Raw genomic sequence first — 18,227 nt, 5'->3', positions numbered from 1 at the left:
TGGTTCCTCCTCTTTTTGCCTTTGGGTCTAGGATTAGATTGAAGTCTCCGGCAATAATTATATTGTTGAGGGAGTATGCTTCTAAAAAATCAGTCAGAGTTTGCCAGCATTGTTCCTTTTCTGCATAGAGGACAGGTACATAGAGATTAAAGTGAGCAAAGTTGATCTTACTTGTTAGGTGTCAGAGTTCGGTGTAGATCTAGTGTTGTGTCTGAAAGGAGCTTTGAAGCTGAAATTTGTTAGCCTCCCAGAGAGTGCCTAACCCATCGCATGTACCTCTAGCACTTACTGCTTTTCTAGATTTTGTTTTCCATTTTACTTTGCTGAGTTCCAGAAGGGCTTCGCCTTCTATTTTAGTCTCTTGGAGCATGAGGATCTCGGGAAGTTTTGATTTCAATAGGCTCTTGATTGCTTCAGCTTTTGATGGGTTCCCCAGTCCTCTGCAATTCCAAGAGACTAATTGCATTATTTACTGGTAGGTGTTGGGGTAGCACCTCCCTTGGGAGGCTTGGTTCTAGTATTTCTGCCGATGGACATCTCTATAGTGCCCTGGCTGCCTTGCATTTTTTGTCTCTCTGCTTCTTCTTCTCTGGCCTCTTTGCGAGATTTCCTCCCTACTCTTTTCAAGGGCCTCTTAGTTGTTTCATCTTCAAAGGATCCCGATATCTCCGGGGTCTTCTTTCTTGTCATATCTGCATAGGTTGGGGAGCTAGAGGCACTTTTTGGGGACGCGATTTGGAGAGGCACTGATTCTTCTTGCCTTTTGTTTTCTTCCATGTTGTTAGTCTGCTGTTCAACCTCTTTATCTGCTAGATCTTGGAGTTTTTCTGGTGTGTTGAGTATTTCAAAGGGATTTGTGGATATGTCTACTCTTGGTGGGACTGCGATACCTTCTGCTTGGGCTTTGAGAGGATCAACCCTCCCAGTGGATAAGGCTTTCCCTTTGTTCTCATTGCTCTGCTCAATTGTTCTTGATTTCTGAACCTGAGTCCATTGATCTCCTTTCTCCTTCTCAACTTCGTCCTCTGATTTCTCTTTACAATGTTTGGCAAAATGCCCATAGCCATGGCAGTGCTAGCATTTAAATGGGAGTTGCTCATATTCTAGCACTTGTATGTGTGTCCAGTCAGCCACCGTGAGTTTAATGGCTCCAAGTAGACCTTCCTCTAGGTCTAGTTCTACACAAATTCTCGCACAAGAGTACTGATCTCTTCTTTTGCTTGATCGATATATTTGCCTAGCTTGTTGCCTATGGTTTCTAAGGATTTAGGGTTCCAGCAGTGCAGAGGTAGATGGGGCAATCGCACCCAGACCGGAACAGCTGAGGGCATATCCTAAGTCGGATCGAAGTCTGGTGTGCATTGATTCAGATAGAGAGCCTAAGGCCCCATGAAATATGGGCCGTTTATGAATATGAGGTTTATGTCTTCTGTTGCTTCAAATACAAATACAAAGAAGCCTTTGTCGATGAAATGGCTTTTAATTCCTTCCTTGACCAGAGGTTGCTAGTTCCTTTGCACCCAGGCTTCTATAGCTTTAGGCGAGGGCCATAAGCCTGTGAACTGTCCAATATGCTGCTTTGCAGGGTTCTTCAATCGACAGAGCAACTGTGGGGATGGATTCCATGTTTTTTACAAACTTTTGCTGGTTTTATGTTGCTGGCCGTTTATTGCTTGCTGCAACTAGATCCTGGAAGCTAGCTAGCTCAAGTGGTAAGGGTGGATCCCTTTTGGGGCCCCCTCCTGGGGCCATGGCTCTGAAGTCGTGCGTAGTCTCGTAGTTGGCTGTGGCTCTTCACGCGCTCCCTAGGCTTCCTCACCGCCCTCGGAGGCTGCACCAGGCTCCCGTTATCTGGTTTCTCACGCGTAGGCTCTCAGTAGGTTTTTTTAACACCAGTTTGATTTCGAATCGTTGTGTCAACTAGTGTTTATTTGTTTGCACATCTTAGCAACAACCAGGGCAACCACTTTTTTTGGCAGCTCTTCTTTTCCTGTTATAAAATAGTTGTTCCACCTCCTATTTCTGTACTTTTTTTTTTATTCCTAGGAATAACAAAAAAATATTGAAACTGTGAAAAAATTATGAATAAATAATAATCTTTTTATAAAATGTATTTAGACATACTAAGTTGACATGCAACACTTATTCTAAAAGTTATAAAGACTATATGACACCTTATACCAACTTTCTAAAAATAGAACTACGGGTGAGTGATGACAATTGAATTAGAAATATAGGAAAATAAAAAAAAAGAAAAGAAAAAAAAGGAAAAAGCTAATTTTTTTTGTAAAATCAAAATAAAGAAAAAATTTAAAATATGAAAAATAATATAATTAATAAAAAAATATATGATATATTAAAAAAATAAAAATAAAATCAAAATTAAAATAATAATAATATAATTGATGAACTGATAAAATTTGATTTTTGTATTATTTTATTGTTATAGAAAATTAAAATTTAAAAAGGGAAAATTTAACAACCCAATTTTCCCAATAAAACTTCCCATTAATAAACCCGTCAAAAACCAAACATATCAATATTTTCTTATTAATGTAAAATTTTAAAATATTATATCAAATATTTAATCAAAATATAAATAAGAGCTAATTTATATTTAAAAATGTTTTATTTTACTTATTCATTTTACTGAAAACTATAATCTCATTAAATTTTTTCCATTTTCATAATAACATATTTTAAAATTAATTTTAATAATTAAAAATAAATTATTTTTAAATTTAACTAATATAAATTTAATAATATAACATATTGAAAATTAAAATTAAAATATAACTTACCATTATTATATTGAGATTAATGTTTTGTAAATATAATTATGTTAAAATAAAATAAAAATAAAAATAATTTTATGTCGAAATGATTTGTTTATTTATTTTTATTAATTTTTATTGGTAGTGAAGGTAAACTTGAGATCCAAATTGATGACAACCTATGGTATTGACCCATAGTATTAATGTGAAATATAACATATTTAAAAAAAGAATTAAAACAACTTATATTCATCTTAATTTCATTTACCATACACCAAATTTAGATTAATCTTTATTTCGGATTATTATAAAAAATCAATCTCTTTATATCTCAATTTTTTTATCTTTTAACCCTTAAGAAGAAGAATGTCTAAGAAGCTAAAGATAGCTCATGAGAGAGGTTGCTTCTTCATCTGCTTGATGTATTCGACCCTTTCTCTATGAAGCTTCAAAATAAATGCTCCCAACTTTTCGACAAACCCCTTGCTAAATAGATTTTCCCAAGTGCTAGCTGCGAGCATATCTGCATAAATTTCCTTGTTGTCTTTGAAGGCCCCACATTCTAAAATGAAATGTTTTTCTGTTTCCACTTTTCCGGAAGAACAAAAAATGCATACTCTTTCCTCCCACACTTTCTTTGGCCTTTTCCAACGCCCTGTTTCGCAACGGAGTTGATGAGAATTAGTCCTTAACTGAGCAATAAGAATTTTGGCTCTCCAAGAGATATTGGCCTTTATGTATGCTTTTGGTTGATGACTATGAGAGGGATTAAACACTTCAATATAGTATTTTTTTCTTTCTTCCTATCTCCTTATCCCAAGTACGCTTGTGGAACTTTTCCATAACAAAAGTTTTTATCTATTTGTTGTTTATACGACACAAGTTCAAACAAATACCCCGTTTACTAAACCATTTGTTATTTCGCTGTATCCAAGTTTTTTGCTCTTACACAATTTATCATTAAAGACAACCTTAGGCCATCTACCCTCTTCCATTTGCTCAATTTAATTTTAAATACCTTATTATTCGTGCCATAGCAATTGCTTCAATAGGAGCAGTCCCTTTTTCACTTAACAAGATATCATAAGAAACTGTACTTTTAATCTTAAATTTGTTTGTAATCAAATGCTTCTGATTTTCTCAATTTATCTCCACTATATGTCAAATATACTACCATAATACATCTAAAATTAAAAAAATATACACTACTCGTTTCCTAAAATGACAAACATTAAATAAAACGTAACATGTGACAAACCTTAAATAAACATAAAATTTTAACTTTTATCCAATAACGAAATCAAACACCGTTAAGTGATCTTACTACCTGAACTCCCAACCTTCTTGTAACAACGGATACCACCCATGTTAAGTGATCTTACTACCTGAACTCCCAACCTTCTTGTAACAACGGATACCACCCATGTCACAGCCTTGGCCAATTATCATCACGCCATGACAAAAATTTATCGTCCTCAAATAGTAAGTTCGAACATTAATTCAAATGAGATGCCTTTATCATGACGCCATGAGAATAATTTGTCGTCCTCAAATAGTAATTTCGGACATTAATTCAATGAGATGCTGATCAATTCATTTATTCCCACAGGTATTCATTTTCTGAGGGCTCTGGTCAACAGACCCTTGTCGGCGACAGTAATGGCAATGCAGACAACAGCTGCCTCCGATTCAATTTTCCAGAAAAAACGCGCCCTTCGATCCAGAGTGCGCAGGGAGCTCAAGGCCTTTGATCCCATTCAAAGGCAGCAAGAAGGTACTTCTCCTTCTCTGAACAATAAATGAAAAACATCCAGATGAAAAAAAAGACACGTATGATAATTTCTATTTCATCTTCACAATACTAATCTGAGAGGACTTGTCGAAAATGTTCTACGATTTGGATCTATATCCGATCAAAATAGGTCAGATCACGGGGCAAAAAAATCAACACACAATTAAAATAGGTCGAAATCGTAGAACGTTCAGACAATTTCGTAAGGTTATCCTGCTCTTCAGTTATCCACAGATTCATTCGTTAAACGGCACAATACTCAATTGAGGAGGATGCCATAGATTATAATCTTATGTGTATGCTCTCGTTGATGTTTTTAGATGAAGCTGTCCAAGATCTGGTCCTTAAAGCACCATGGTTCAAATCCTGCAGTCGATTGTGTGCATATATAAGCTGCGAGAGTCTAAGAGAAGTTAACACTTCTAAAATAGTCTCTACAATTCTGGACAAGCCTGAATCTGGTATGTCCCAGAATGTCTCACCTCTTTTCTCTTTTGTGTGTGCTTGTCTAAAGCTTTGAATGTGGTGAAGTACATTCATGATTTTTATTTTTGAGTAAAAAGCTCCTTTAATTCTTAATATGTGCAATATGTATATGGAGGTTTTTCTATCAAAAAGAGAGCAGGCTGCTCATGCAGAGCCAAGGAGTTCAAAATGAGGCTTCGTTGATCACCAAAATAGCCAAAGAAATCCAGTGCCAGAATAAGAAATAGACAGAGTCCAGCTCAAAACAACATAAACATAACAAAGGCCGTCAGCGCATAGATAAACATGGACACTAAACAGTAGGAATAAGTTGAGCTGGACAAGGGAAATCCAGTGCCAGAATAAGAAATAGACAGAGTCCAGCTCAAAACAACATAAACATAACAAAGGCCGTCAGCGCATAGATAAACATGGACACTAAACCGTAGGAATAAGTTGAGCTGGACAAGGGGATGGGTCATCACTATCATTTGGAGAGGGTTACCATTGTGGATATTTTACTGGATAGTTTATCACAATAGATTTTGCAAGTGTTTGCAAAACATCGACACTATCATCTATTATGCAGTTTTTTTTTCCAAGGAAGATTGTACAGGAAAACCTAAGGGATGCTTTCCCATGTTTATGGATGACATCCTTAGTAAACTTGTTGGTGTAGACTAGTTTGCCTAACCCATGGGACTTCAAATTAAACACCCATTAACAAGGGACTAGCCAAATGTCCAGCAACATTCGCAACAGCTAGTTGAGCTAACTGCTTGGTCTTGTTATGTAGTGTTATTATTATTATAATAACATTACAAGTATAGTGCTCAAATCATTGAAAAAAATTGAGAATGGAAGAAAAGAAGCTAAAACAATAAATACTACACCATCTACATAGCAAACACAAGATGTACTCTAGGAAACCCAATATGAGAAAACCTGGCCAGAAGGTGAGGACTATGCTTTGTTTTTTACTTCTTAGATATAGAATGCAACTGTAAATATGATTTGTTGTGGAGTTGCAATAGACATTGTGGCCTGGATTCTACTTTCTTTGTTTTGTTCAAAATATCCCACTCCTTTGCTTTTATTATCTTTGGCACAAGAGATCAATGCATAGGAATGGAACCCTTTCCTTTCTTAGCGACTCAATAGTTAACATGTCTTGATAGTCGTACAGGGTTAGGGTTGGGGTCTTTTCATTCGTCAACTCTTAGTTACATTTAGGGTCCTGTTACACACCATTTTGTGGGAATATCCCTAGGGTAATTTTTTTATTTCTTTCTCCAAGATGGTCCTCAGCCGACAGCCAACAGACCCTTGTAGCCACCAACTAGCTCATTGTGCCATTTCTCTGCCACTTGAGTCAGCCATGTGGTCTTTCATCCATCTGCCATGATCGTATGTTTGAAGGTGGACCTCCCAAACCTAAAGGTATGCCTTGTCATTTGGTAATTGAGTATTGTAGTTTGCTTATCATGGACACTTATGGGCATGGATTAATGGGGGGATTCGGTGGAAAAAATGGGTTAGGTCTATGCTCTTGTCCCCTAGCTCCCTTTTGGATACTAACCTTGCATTCTAGTCCCGTGGGATCTCTTTTACAGACCATTTGGCTTTAGGGATGGTATTTCACAGGAAAACCTAAATTTGGTTGCGTGGTCTCGCTCCCTTATCCGCATATATTACCCCCTTTCGATTCATTATTACCCCATTCTTCATTTCTCCCACCTGGGTCCACATTCCTCCATTGGGTCCACATAGGGCTAGTTCTCCCCTTCCCCTTGCCCACACCTTGGGTCAAGCTTGGAATGATGCTCCGAAGGTTGATGCAGCTAAAAATAAAAGTAAAAGCATAACTGGCCACACTCAACAGGAAAATGCACCACAAAATGCAAAAGATGGCTGAGACAAACACATTTAACACGTGGGCAAAAGCCAATACATGAGCTCTACCCTATCATCATGGCCATCACCCTAGTTCCTACAGGTCCTATGAGCCTCCTTCATCATATAGGAATCCATGATTGTCCCAGCCCTTGATGTGCAATGAACCGCCCTATCTCGAAAGGTATCCACTGCTACATCTCACACATCCTGCTCTTACTCCTTGAGCCCCGAGCAGTTAATTAAAGAAAAATCATGAAAAGACAAAAGGCATATAAAGAAGGGTGGAAAAATCAAGACTGGGGCACCTCATGTACCACAATTGCTCCCTCCTATACATTATATACCCAAGTGTGGGCTTCCCTTTTATTAGCTACCCTTGTACCCCAGCATGTGGCATAGGGCTGCCCCTTCTCATCCCCTACTCCATTCACCTCTTTATCACATACCACCACCTTTTAAAGGATGTACCTTGGACATATTATCCCCTTTAGAAGTAGAAACCACCTAATAGGACTCTTGGTTAACTCCATTTGGAGTTTAGAGACATTAGCACATGCCAAAGCTCATTATGGAAGGGCAGGCCATTATGAAGTCTTCGCCTGTGGTCCATGGTTTGTAAGCTCTTTTACTCGATTTCTTTGATGACTTGTTGTACTGGAAGGCTAGGGGACACATTGGATCTTATTCAGGATTGTAGGTGGCCTCCATCTTGGGTTTGGTCTCCTATATGGGGTTCTAACCATCCAGAGGGCTACATTGGCACATGTAGGGTGTGTGTTGAGAGCCATGGGCCTCCACTGCAGTAGACAACACTCCATGGATCCCCAGAGATGTTCAGAGATTGGCTCAAGATCCATCTATTGGATGAGGATGATGCACCTAGTTCACCTTTGCCTAACCAACCCCACAGATGTACCATGCACTTGGCAGCTAACCCAAGGCTTGTAGGATGATATGGCATCACCCACACCATCATCGGAGCTCTTACAGATGGTCTACAAGCATCTTCGACTCATTTGAAGACCCATGAGGTTAATATTGTGCCCCCACGCCCACTGGGAGCACCACAAGTTTATTGTTCGGAGAACAAGGGGCCATCCCCTTGTCCATCACTTTTTAGGGTCCTATTCTTCATTATGGCACCTATGGACCTCATTAGGCCTCTTGGATGTTAAAATTGGCAACTAGGGCCAAACTCCATGTGGGTCATCTTATTAATGGTAGCTGATATTTCTCTTAGATCCCTTTCATCGAGAGGTGTAGGATTGATTTAAAGATCATCTGATTTCGATAAGTATTCATGGAGATATGAATTGATTATTGTTATGGGACAATTCTTCAAGGTTGGCCAACAACCAAATAAACCCCACTTGTGCTCAACGTTTTAGTATAAATAGAGGTGGCCTTCAAGTCATTTCAACACACACTTGGGATCTCTTCCTCTCTACTTGTCTTTGGGTTTTAGTAGGAGGAGAGATCCTAAGGGATAACGCTGCCCTAATCTAGAGGGAGTGCCCTAGGCTCTACGCTACCCTAATGAAGAAGCCCTAGACGCAGGAGGAAGGGGAGATTTAGCATGGTGAAGGAAGCCCTAACACTGTCCTATGAAGAAGCAGTAATACACAGCCATGGAAATGAAGGCAGAAACCCTAGCCACAGGTCTAAGGAGAAGAGATGCCCTAAACCCAATTGCTACGCTGCCTAATGGAGATGGCACCTAAACGTTGTCCTAGAAGAAGTGCTCTACACATGGAATGCCCTTGCTGTCATGAAAGGAAAATCCCTTATCCTATACGTAGTCATGAAAGGAATACCATTGCTGTCATGGAAGGAATGCTCTCACACGTAAATGCTGAGATAAAGAAGCCACACCTTCAGCTATCCTTAACGATGTTCAAAATAAGGATGCTCTATCTGTTGTTTGGATTGAATCACAATCATGAATGATAGATCCAAGTCTTATGGTGAATGCTGTAACATTATAGACAACATAGTATATGACAACAAGATGTATGGTGTAGCAATGGTGCAACAGTATGGACAACAAGATGTATGGTGCAGTAGTGGGACATCAAGGGCAACTTGGTGCTGTATGGTGTAGCAATGGTGCAACAATATGGACAGCAAGATGTATGATATAGCAATGGGACGACAAAGGCAACTTGGTGCAGTATGGTGCAACATATGGTACAACAATGGGACAACAATCGTCAATGGCATATAGTGCACAATGGGACATCAATGGTACAATGGTACAACATGGGACAACTAGTATTTAGTGCAGCAAATTCATGGTGCTGTTATGGTATGGCAAAGCACAACGGGATAGCCATGACATAGTGCAGTAGTGGCACAACGGGACAACCATGACATAGTGCAGCAATGGCACAATGGGACAGCCATGACATTGTGCAATAGTGGTAGAATGGGACAACAAGCATGTGCAACATGGTGCAGCATGATGACGAGATGCAGCAGAATGATAGGTGAAGGAGTCACCTTGGAGAATCAGTTGAAACAACATGTCTTCAACTGATCTCATGTATCATCTTGATAGAGATGATCTATGTTCTTATCTAGATAAGTCAAAGTGTTGACTTTTGTTGTAAATGTACTATCTCTCTCTCTCTGTTGAACTATTGAAGAACATATAAGAAGAATTGATCAAGGGTTTCCCCACATTGGGGTTTGTCCTTGGCTAACGCCACATCTTGTGTCCTCTTGTCTTGGCTTGTCTTTTGCGATTTATATTTATGTTCTATATGCAGTTTACTTTAATGTTGATGTGATTGCTAATATGGAAAAGATATTGAGCTGACTGTGAAAATTGAAATAAATTGCTCTAGAATAGAACATACCTAAAACTAACATTGGAGGGCCCTACGACATGTATTTTTTATCATTTGACCTCTTAAGAGGCTTATTATTTCATTTATTAGCTAGTTTGGTGGGCTTGTCACCAAAGGTTAGGTTATTAGCATATTATTTTATTTTTGGGGCTTATGTAGGCCTAAGAGACTAATTCGAACTCCTAATTAGTGTATAAATACAAGTGAGATGAGTTCATTTTCTCATCATCACTTTGGATTGGATCTCTCTTCTCTTTAGAGAATTTCGCACTTTTTCTAGGATGAAGAATTGGAGCATGGATGAATTTTGATGTTTGGATTGGAGTATTTTATCTTGGAGCTTCTTTATTGTCAAATTGTTGATGGTTGGATATGTTCTATTACATGTAAGTACACACTTTTAATGCTATTCTTGTTTTACTTTTGTCATATGCATTGAATGGGATTTTCACTATAATAGGGCTAATTGTTGCATTGCATAATTGCAAATTTGTGGAATTATTGTTTCTATATAGCATCTCTCAATGTTTGGGCCATGTATGTGAATGAAATCTCCTAGGGATAATTCCACCAGGGAATTTATCTTGATAAGCCATCTCTTTTGCCAAGCGAAGTATAAAATATTTGAGGTCTCTTCCTTTTGTTTTAAAGGCTAAGCGAAGAAGTCCTTAAGGCCTCCTTGACCGAAATACAAGTTCCTTTCTCATCATTCTCCTAGACTCCATTCTCCTCAAGGATTAAGGCACTGGTCCTCCAATAGATGGTCACTCAAAGAATACCTTTTCTTCACCTTTACCCCTCTCTTCTAGGTCTAGCCAAGTTGGGTCACCTAGGGCATCATTTTCCTGACAAAATAGCCCAAGAAAAAGTTTGATCTCCTAACCTCTACTACGCTGGTGTGTGCTCAAGGCCTCCTCCAATTTTGAAGCCATTCTTATGGTGGAGTCGCGAGATAACCCAAGCCTTAACTTTGAGATCAAACTCTGTGAGTCTGCCCTAGTGTTCCCTAGGCTAGTACCTCATAGGATCAATTTGACACCTTTAAGTGAAAATTCTTGCTTTGATTCTTTCCCCTTTCTTGTCTGGGTTAAGAACATTATTGGTTGCTAGATTCTTCCCCCTTAACCTAGGCCAGGTCCACTTGTCCTGTGTGGTCCCACACTTTTGAAAAGAAAAATTTTCAAGAACCATTCGGGAAGTCAAGTCCAATAAGGATTTTAGGGTTGGGAAACTCCTTCACAAGGTATATTCCTCTAACCTAACCCTCAAATCCTCACCTCCTTATCCTAGAAATCTTTGTACCTTGCTTAACTAGCAAGTAAGTTCTATTCTTAACCCCCTTCTAGTAAAGGGATTATTAAGGTCACTTCACGTCCATTGGTTGATTCATCCTTCATAAGTGACTTTCTATATACTGGGTCTCCTCCCATTGGTGAATGTCCGTAAAGAGTAGGGAGTCTTTGCTGAGATGACAGTCGGCTAAGCCTCCATCGTTGCCTTTTGATCTAGCAGTTGTCCCTTTAGGAGCCCCTTTTATGCTCCCTGTTAGTTTGAGTGCTAACAGGTCCTAGACCCTCTAGGTTCTTCTTGAAAGTCTACACATGACTAGCTCCATAAGTGTGAGGGATGAGAGTTGATGTGGCATCCACTCAGTGCTGTAGTGGTTAACGCATAGTTCAACTTGCGGGAGGTTTAACTTCCTTGTATGAACTTTGATTAATGTAATCTTTGCATTGTTTGAAGTTCTCGGCGAGTAGACAAACACCATAGGAATGGAAACTTTGTTAGCAAAGTTTTGACCTCAAAAACATTTGTTTAGTGCCCCAAATGAGCTCTTGAAGTTTTAGGATCCCAAATCACCAAAATAAGAGCTACCTTTAAAATATAGGTCTTATTATAGCAAAATCTAGCACCTTAGTGCAATGTGTAGTATTCCTAATTAGCCATGGCTAATTAGAATATTCGATTTTGCTCAATTTTGGCTTCTATAGTTATTTGTAAATAAAAAGGTGAGGAAAAGGGACATAACTCACTTTTAGAATCAAAAGTCACTTCCTAGTAGCACAACTTTGTGACTTAAAGGGGAGCCAAGGGGGCCAAAGGACCACGCAGAGATGGGACCCACGCAGACACTTGGAGGGACTGCGCAGATGGAAAGAGAACACGTGGCAAGAGGGGATTATGTTGGAGGAGGTGAGCCTTGGGATTGGGAGAGGCCAATGCTATAAAGGAGAGAGGAGCCCCCTCATTTTGTCATTCGATTATGTGCATTTGAGCTAGTCACTTCGACTTAGAGCATGCTCACTGTTTAGCTAGTCTGCAGCACTTTTTAGTGCATTGAGTGTCTCCGTTCGGAGATCTCACCCTTAGCCTTGGGGGACTTCGAGTGCCTACTCGGGCAAGGTATTTTCAACAATCTTTTTGCAGTAGTTTTGATCTTTGGCATTGAGGTGGAGCTGAGCATTGGGAGACTGTGCAATCTTGAGAGAGAGGGACGCAGTTCTTCTGGGAGCAGTTCCGGGTTGAGGATTTGTGGAGGAGTTGAGCTGGGATATTGAGCAAGGGATTAGCTCTTGCATATTGGAGGGGTTTGGCAGAGTTTCAGGTAGTATTTTGGAGGATTCTACTCAGTGGCAGCGCAGGGCCTTGAGGGATTGCATGATTCCCCAAGGGGGCGATTTTCAGGGGTCGGCCATTTCAGAAAAGCTTTCTAGGTTTTCTGAGTAGGGGCGGATTCCAGAGTTTCAACATTTCCTGAGGAGGGGAACAACCCCAAATCCTCATTTGATTTCCAGCAGTAGCAGCAGCACGACAGTTTCCTATCAGCATCCACGCAAAGGCCTTTCCTTTGTTATTCTGAGTGTATTTCTTCACTTGCCCGGTGCAAGTCGAGGTGCCATCCTTCTGATCACCTCCTGTACTCATTCCATTACTCAGTATAATAAAATGGCTCAGCATTTTTCTCTGCATTTCTTGAGTATCTGCTTATATTCCATGCTTATATTATTATATGTTACACCACTATTATTTTTATCATTTTGAGTTTCCCGGTTATTATATTATTTGTGTGTATTTGGTTGGAGTTTACTGGGGTTTTGGGGAAAATCTCTGAAACGGGATATTACAGTGGTATCAACGCATAGATCTGGCTCAGCCTGTGGAGCTAGCAATCTATGACACCGGGGGAAAAGCCCTACATCTGTTACAGAGGAAGGAGATACAGAGACGCTGGGCGTAGGTTGGAGAACACCTATGGAGAGGGAGACTGTGTTCCTGTGGTGGACGCAGGATAGGAGGAGCCTGTGGTGGACGCAGAGCAGGAGAATCTGATAGCAGATGATGATGAGAAGAGATTTGCGGACATTCTCTTCAAATTAGTGCAGGATTTGTTGAGGCAGATCGAGGTGATGGGGCAGAGATTCATGGCAGTGGAAGCTAGACAACGTGAGAACCCATGAGTTTTCTAGGTTGGAGGGGGATCGGGTGCATCTCACCATTTGCCAGAGCAGGGTGCCACTCAGCGTGATACTACTCAGCAAGTGGCCACACATGCCCCTATACGCTCTACCATGCCCACTTTCCTAGGAGCAGGTACGGGGGTCGGAGCATAGCAGGAGGCAGAACCCGGTCATATGGGTGATTATTTTGTGGAGTACCAGGCCTATGGGCAGGAGTTCAGGGATGCTCTCTCATTCAGAGACTTTGTTCAGCTCCAACGGGATAGTAGACCCCGCGACCATCACAGAGGATACCGGCATTATCATGATGGAGACACCCACCGCATTGTTAGTAGATTTTACTTGCCTACGTTTGATGGCTCATCAAATAGTTCGGCAAGGTCTTGGGTGGAGAAGCTGGACATCTATTTCCAGCTTAACCAGATGTCGGAGACAGAGGCCATCAAGGTGGCGACATTACATTTGGATGGTGAGGCCCAGGATTGGTGGTTCCATGGGATGGTTACACTCGGGCATTCCATAGTGATGACGTATGCCGAGTTCACCAGGAGATTGATGGAGAGGTTTGACTGGAGGGATCCGGAACAACACTTTGTTGAGTTGACGAGGCTCAAACAGACAGGGAGCCCAGAGCAATGTTGCACGAAGCGCCCCCCTCAGTTCCAAGCCCGGAAGCTCGTCCCGTGCAGAAGCGTCTAGGAAGCTTCGGCAGAAGCGCGCTTCCGAAATTCGGAAGCGCGTTACCTCTTGATTTTGCCGCTTCCTGGAATTTTCCGAAGCGTGGCTCGAAAGCGTGCTTCGTACGATGCTTCAGAGGGTGAAGCGTACGCTTCCCGTACGCTTCCGTACGATTCCAGAAAAGAGTTTAGAAAATCGGTTTTTTTTTTTTTTTTTTTAATTTTAGGTGAGTTTGCTTGTTGGGGGTGGGTCCACCTTGGGTTAAGGTGAGGAATGAAGGCAAAAAAAAAATATAAATATAGCAGATGCTCTCTCATAGTAATGTTAAATTCTTAAAGTAAAAGTGACATTTTCCTTTATTTTTCATTTTCATCATTTTACTTAAATTTTTAACATTACCATGAAATGACTCAGGATGTTTGAGAGTGGTTCCAGCCTCATTGGACTTCATATGGAGAAAATAGAATTTCATATCCTATTCAAAATTCAGCAGACTTAACAGTTTTCAGGAATTCAGGATCAATGGGATTGTGGCATTTCATTAGATTATATCAAGTATGAAGGTATGCGATTAGCATTTAATCAAGAGCACCAAGCCCTATATGTACCCTAGTGTTGGTGCTGTTAATTGTTGAACTCCTTTGTCACGCAGCACGCCCTTAGCAAAAAATTACCTTTCAATCAAGTCAAAATCATCGATCAAGCATGTTAAGCTTTTTCTAACATATTTTAAGTCTTGAATTAGGTAGTTTGATCAAAATTGGGTAATGTTGACTAATATCCCTAGACAATCGAGGTAGAGGCAAAGCCTAAAGGCTAGACAAGAGGAGAAGAATCTAGATTCTAGATGGTTGATGCTCGAATAATTAATCATTAATGTACAATGGATGTTATATCTACTTGATTTATGCAAAAATATGCATGTTTTCATGTCTTCTACAACTAATTTGGTATATAATATATATATATATATATATATATATATATATATATATATATATATATATATATATATAGCAGACGCTTCGCTTCCTAGATTTTTGGAAAATGACGCTTCAACGTCCCTGCTTCGTCCCCGCTTCGTGCAACATTAGCCCAGAGACCTACATTGCGGACTTTTTGAGGGTTTCAGTGATGGTGCCAAATCTATCCATGGCATGGAGGATCTACATGTATGTTGAGGGGTTAGCAGAGCCACTTTGGGGTCTAGTCAGGTCCACTAGACCAGCCACACTCCAGGATGCTATTAGCAGGACCCAGGACTTACAGGATGCCTTACCCAGGACCCGGACACCTTACCCCCAGAGACGGGCTTTTCAGCCCAAGGGGAAGGATGTGAGGATTCCGCCTCCAAAGGGGAATCCAGGATGAGCACAGATTGATGATGATGCCAGGAGGGAGTTGAAGAAGAAGCGGTTGTGCTTCACTTGTCAGGAGCTGTGGGCACCAGGACATAGATGTGCTACTGGCAAAGCACATTTTATTGAGGTCTTCTCCGAGAGTAGCGGGGAAGAGGATGAGGAGGATGATGTGGAGGCAGGAGGTAGTCATGCTGCGCAGGATCGTTTGCCACCTCCACCACCAGCAACGGGTGGTGCTGCTTTTGCACCTATCGGAGGGGCCCTTGCAACATTGCGAGCAGTTCCCAAGTATTTGACGCTGCGCGTACGGGGGATAGTATGTGGCCAACGAGTATCAGTTTTGGTTGACAGTGGGGCCACCCACAACTTCATCGATGCACATATGGTTGAGCAGAGAGGTATACTGACAAAGAGCTTCGATGGATTCTCAGTTTTGGTCCCAGGAGATCAGAGCATGGTGTGTGCTCGTTATGTTCCAGAGTTATCAGAGATGATGGGCACCTACACACTGACTGACCACTTCTTCGTGGTCAATATTCTGGGCACCAACATAGTACTGGGTGTTCATTGGCTCATCACTCTAAGGAAGGTCACTACAGATTGGAAGGCCCCAGAGATGGAGTGGGATGATGAGAAGACAGGGAGGCATGAGAAGATACGGGGACAACACACATACCCGCCTCAGACTGTTTTAGCTCATCGGATGGAGGTAGTCTTCCGAAAGGGAGACATAGAGTGGGCAGTGGAGCTGCGTGCATCAGAGGCAGGGACTACAGGGCAGACAGTACACCCAGAGATACAGGCCATCCTTGACCAGTAGGCCACAGTGTTTGGGGAGATTCCACCGGGATAGCCACCGGACCGGGGGTTTGAGCACACCATTGAGCTTGAGAAGGCATACAGGCAATGATTACTACCCCCTATAGGCATCCCAAGGCCTATTGGGATGAGATTGAGCGGGCTATTCAGGAGTTGCTAGCTGTTGGGCACAATCGGCCGAGCACGAGTCCTTTTGCTTCTTCCCTGGTGTTGGTGAAGAAGAAGGACAACACATTGAGGATGTGCATTGACTACAGGGCCCTGAACAAGAAGACCCTGAAGAATAGATACCCCATACCCAGGATCGATGAGTTGATGGATGAGTTGAGAGGAGCACGGTTCTTCTCAAAGATTGATTTGAGATCTGGGTACCATCAGATTCGCGTGAGGGAGAAGGACATTCCCAAGACTGCCTTCAGGTGTCACTATGGGCACTTTGAGTTTTTGGTGATGCCCTTCGGGTTGACCAATGCCCCAACTACATTTCAGTCTTGCATGAATCACATCTTCCGCAGTCACTTAAGGAAGTTTGTGTTGGTGTTCTTTGATGATATCCTCATTTACAGCAGGACTTGGGAGGAGCATCTCCAGCACATTGAGACAGTATTGCGCATCTTGGAGGAGCAACAGTTCTATGCCAAGCTCTCCAAATGTGAGTTCGGGTTGACGGAGATGTTATACTTGGGACACATCATAGGAGTGGACGGAGTGAGGGTCCACGAGGAGAAGATCAGGGCCATCAGAGATTGGCCGGAGCCGAGAAACGTGACGGAACTTCGAGGATTCATTGGCATTTGTACTTACTACCGGAAGTTCGTCAAGAGTTTCTCATAGCTTGCTGCACCCCTGACAGATTTGACGAGGAAGGGGGCATTCAGTTGGTCGGATACAGCGCAGCGAGCCTTTGACAGGCTCAAGGAGGTTATGAGCAGCTTCCCAGTGCTTGCATTGCCAGATTTTACGCAGCCATTTGTTTTGGAGTGTGATGCGTCGGGAGAGGGGATCGACGCAGTGTTGATGCAGGGAGGTCACCCTATAGCCTTTGAGAGCCGGAAGCTCCTTCCGCACGAGAGGTTGTATTCTATATACGACAAGGAGATGCTGGCCATCATGCATGCATTGGCTAAGTACCGGCAATATTTGGTGGGTAACAGGTTTAGGGTGAGGACTGATCACAACAGCCTCAAGTTCTTTTTGGAGCAGAAGCAGCTACAAGAGAGGCAGCAGAAGTGGATCAGCAAGATCCAAGCATATGACTTTGACATTGAGTATGTCAAGGGTAAGAACAACGTGGTAGCAGATGCCCTTTCACAAAGGTCAACCACGTTGTCGCTTATGAGCTTGGATGCAGACTGGAAGGCTCGACTCTTAGTGGAGTACTCCAAGGACAGATTTGCATGTGAGGTTCTGGATGGGCAGGTGGTAGATGATAGGTACATGGTGGTCGATGAGATCATCTACTACAGGGACCAGATCTTCTTGACTGAGGGGTCTCAGCTCAAGAAGAAGATACTTTAGGCATCACATGATTCACCATTGGCAGGTCATCAGGGGTTTACCAAAACCTACAGGGCCATTAGAGAGAGGTTCTCATGGAAGGGCCTTAAGAAGGACGTACTCCAACATGTCTGGGAGTGCGATGTTTGCCAGAGGAACAAGGGGGAGATGAACCATCCAGCAAGACTATTGCAGCCTCTTCCCATTCCGGAGGGGAAATGGGAGTGTATTTCGATGGACTTCATCACAGGGTTGTCCATGGTACAGGGCAAGGATTGCATCTTTGTCGTCGTTGATCGGCTGACAAAGTACTCACACTTTTTTGCCATATCCGCACACTAAACAGCAGCGCAAGTGGTCGAGCTGTTCTTCATAGAGATTTTCAGGTTACATGGTCTTCCCAAGACCATCACCAGTGACAGGGACAACCATTTCATGAGTGGATTTTGGCAGGAGCTTTTCTGGTTGGTGGGGACGGAGTTGACACCGAGTACCAGTTATCACCCACAGACGGACGGGTAGATAGAGATAGTTAACAAGTGGCTGGAGGGCTACTTGCATAACTATTTCAATGGGCAACAACGAGCATGGCTAAAGTGGATGCATCTGGAGGAGTACTGCTACAACACTACACATCA

At 41.8% G+C, this 18,227-nt stretch overlaps 1 pseudogene across 1 annotated transcript in view; it reads left to right on the top strand.

The window, feature by feature from the left end:
• Window positions 1–4,134: 4,134 nt before the first annotated feature.
• Window positions 4,135–18,227, top strand: part of LOC149144401 (5-formyltetrahydrofolate cyclo-ligase, mitochondrial pseudogene) — a 54,696-nt pseudogene continuing 40,603 nt past the window's right edge. The window contains exons 1-3 of the transcript XR_016265126.1: window positions 4,135–4,256; window positions 4,384–4,548; window positions 4,887–5,027. The product of XR_016265126.1 is annotated as a 5-formyltetrahydrofolate cyclo-ligase, mitochondrial pseudogene (transcript). The remainder of the gene's footprint in view (window positions 4,257–4,383; window positions 4,549–4,886; window positions 5,028–18,227) is intronic.

Source organism: Pinus tabuliformis, chromosome X, assembly GCF_031772625.1.
Source record: "Pinus tabuliformis cultivar Carrire ecotype Pingquan chromosome X, CPIR1, whole genome shotgun sequence".
Classification (NCBI taxonomy): domain Eukaryota; kingdom Viridiplantae; phylum Streptophyta; class Pinopsida; order Pinales; family Pinaceae; genus Pinus; species Pinus tabuliformis.
Note: the sequence above shows the minus strand (reverse complement) of the source record. Positions and strands in the feature narration are given on the sequence as shown.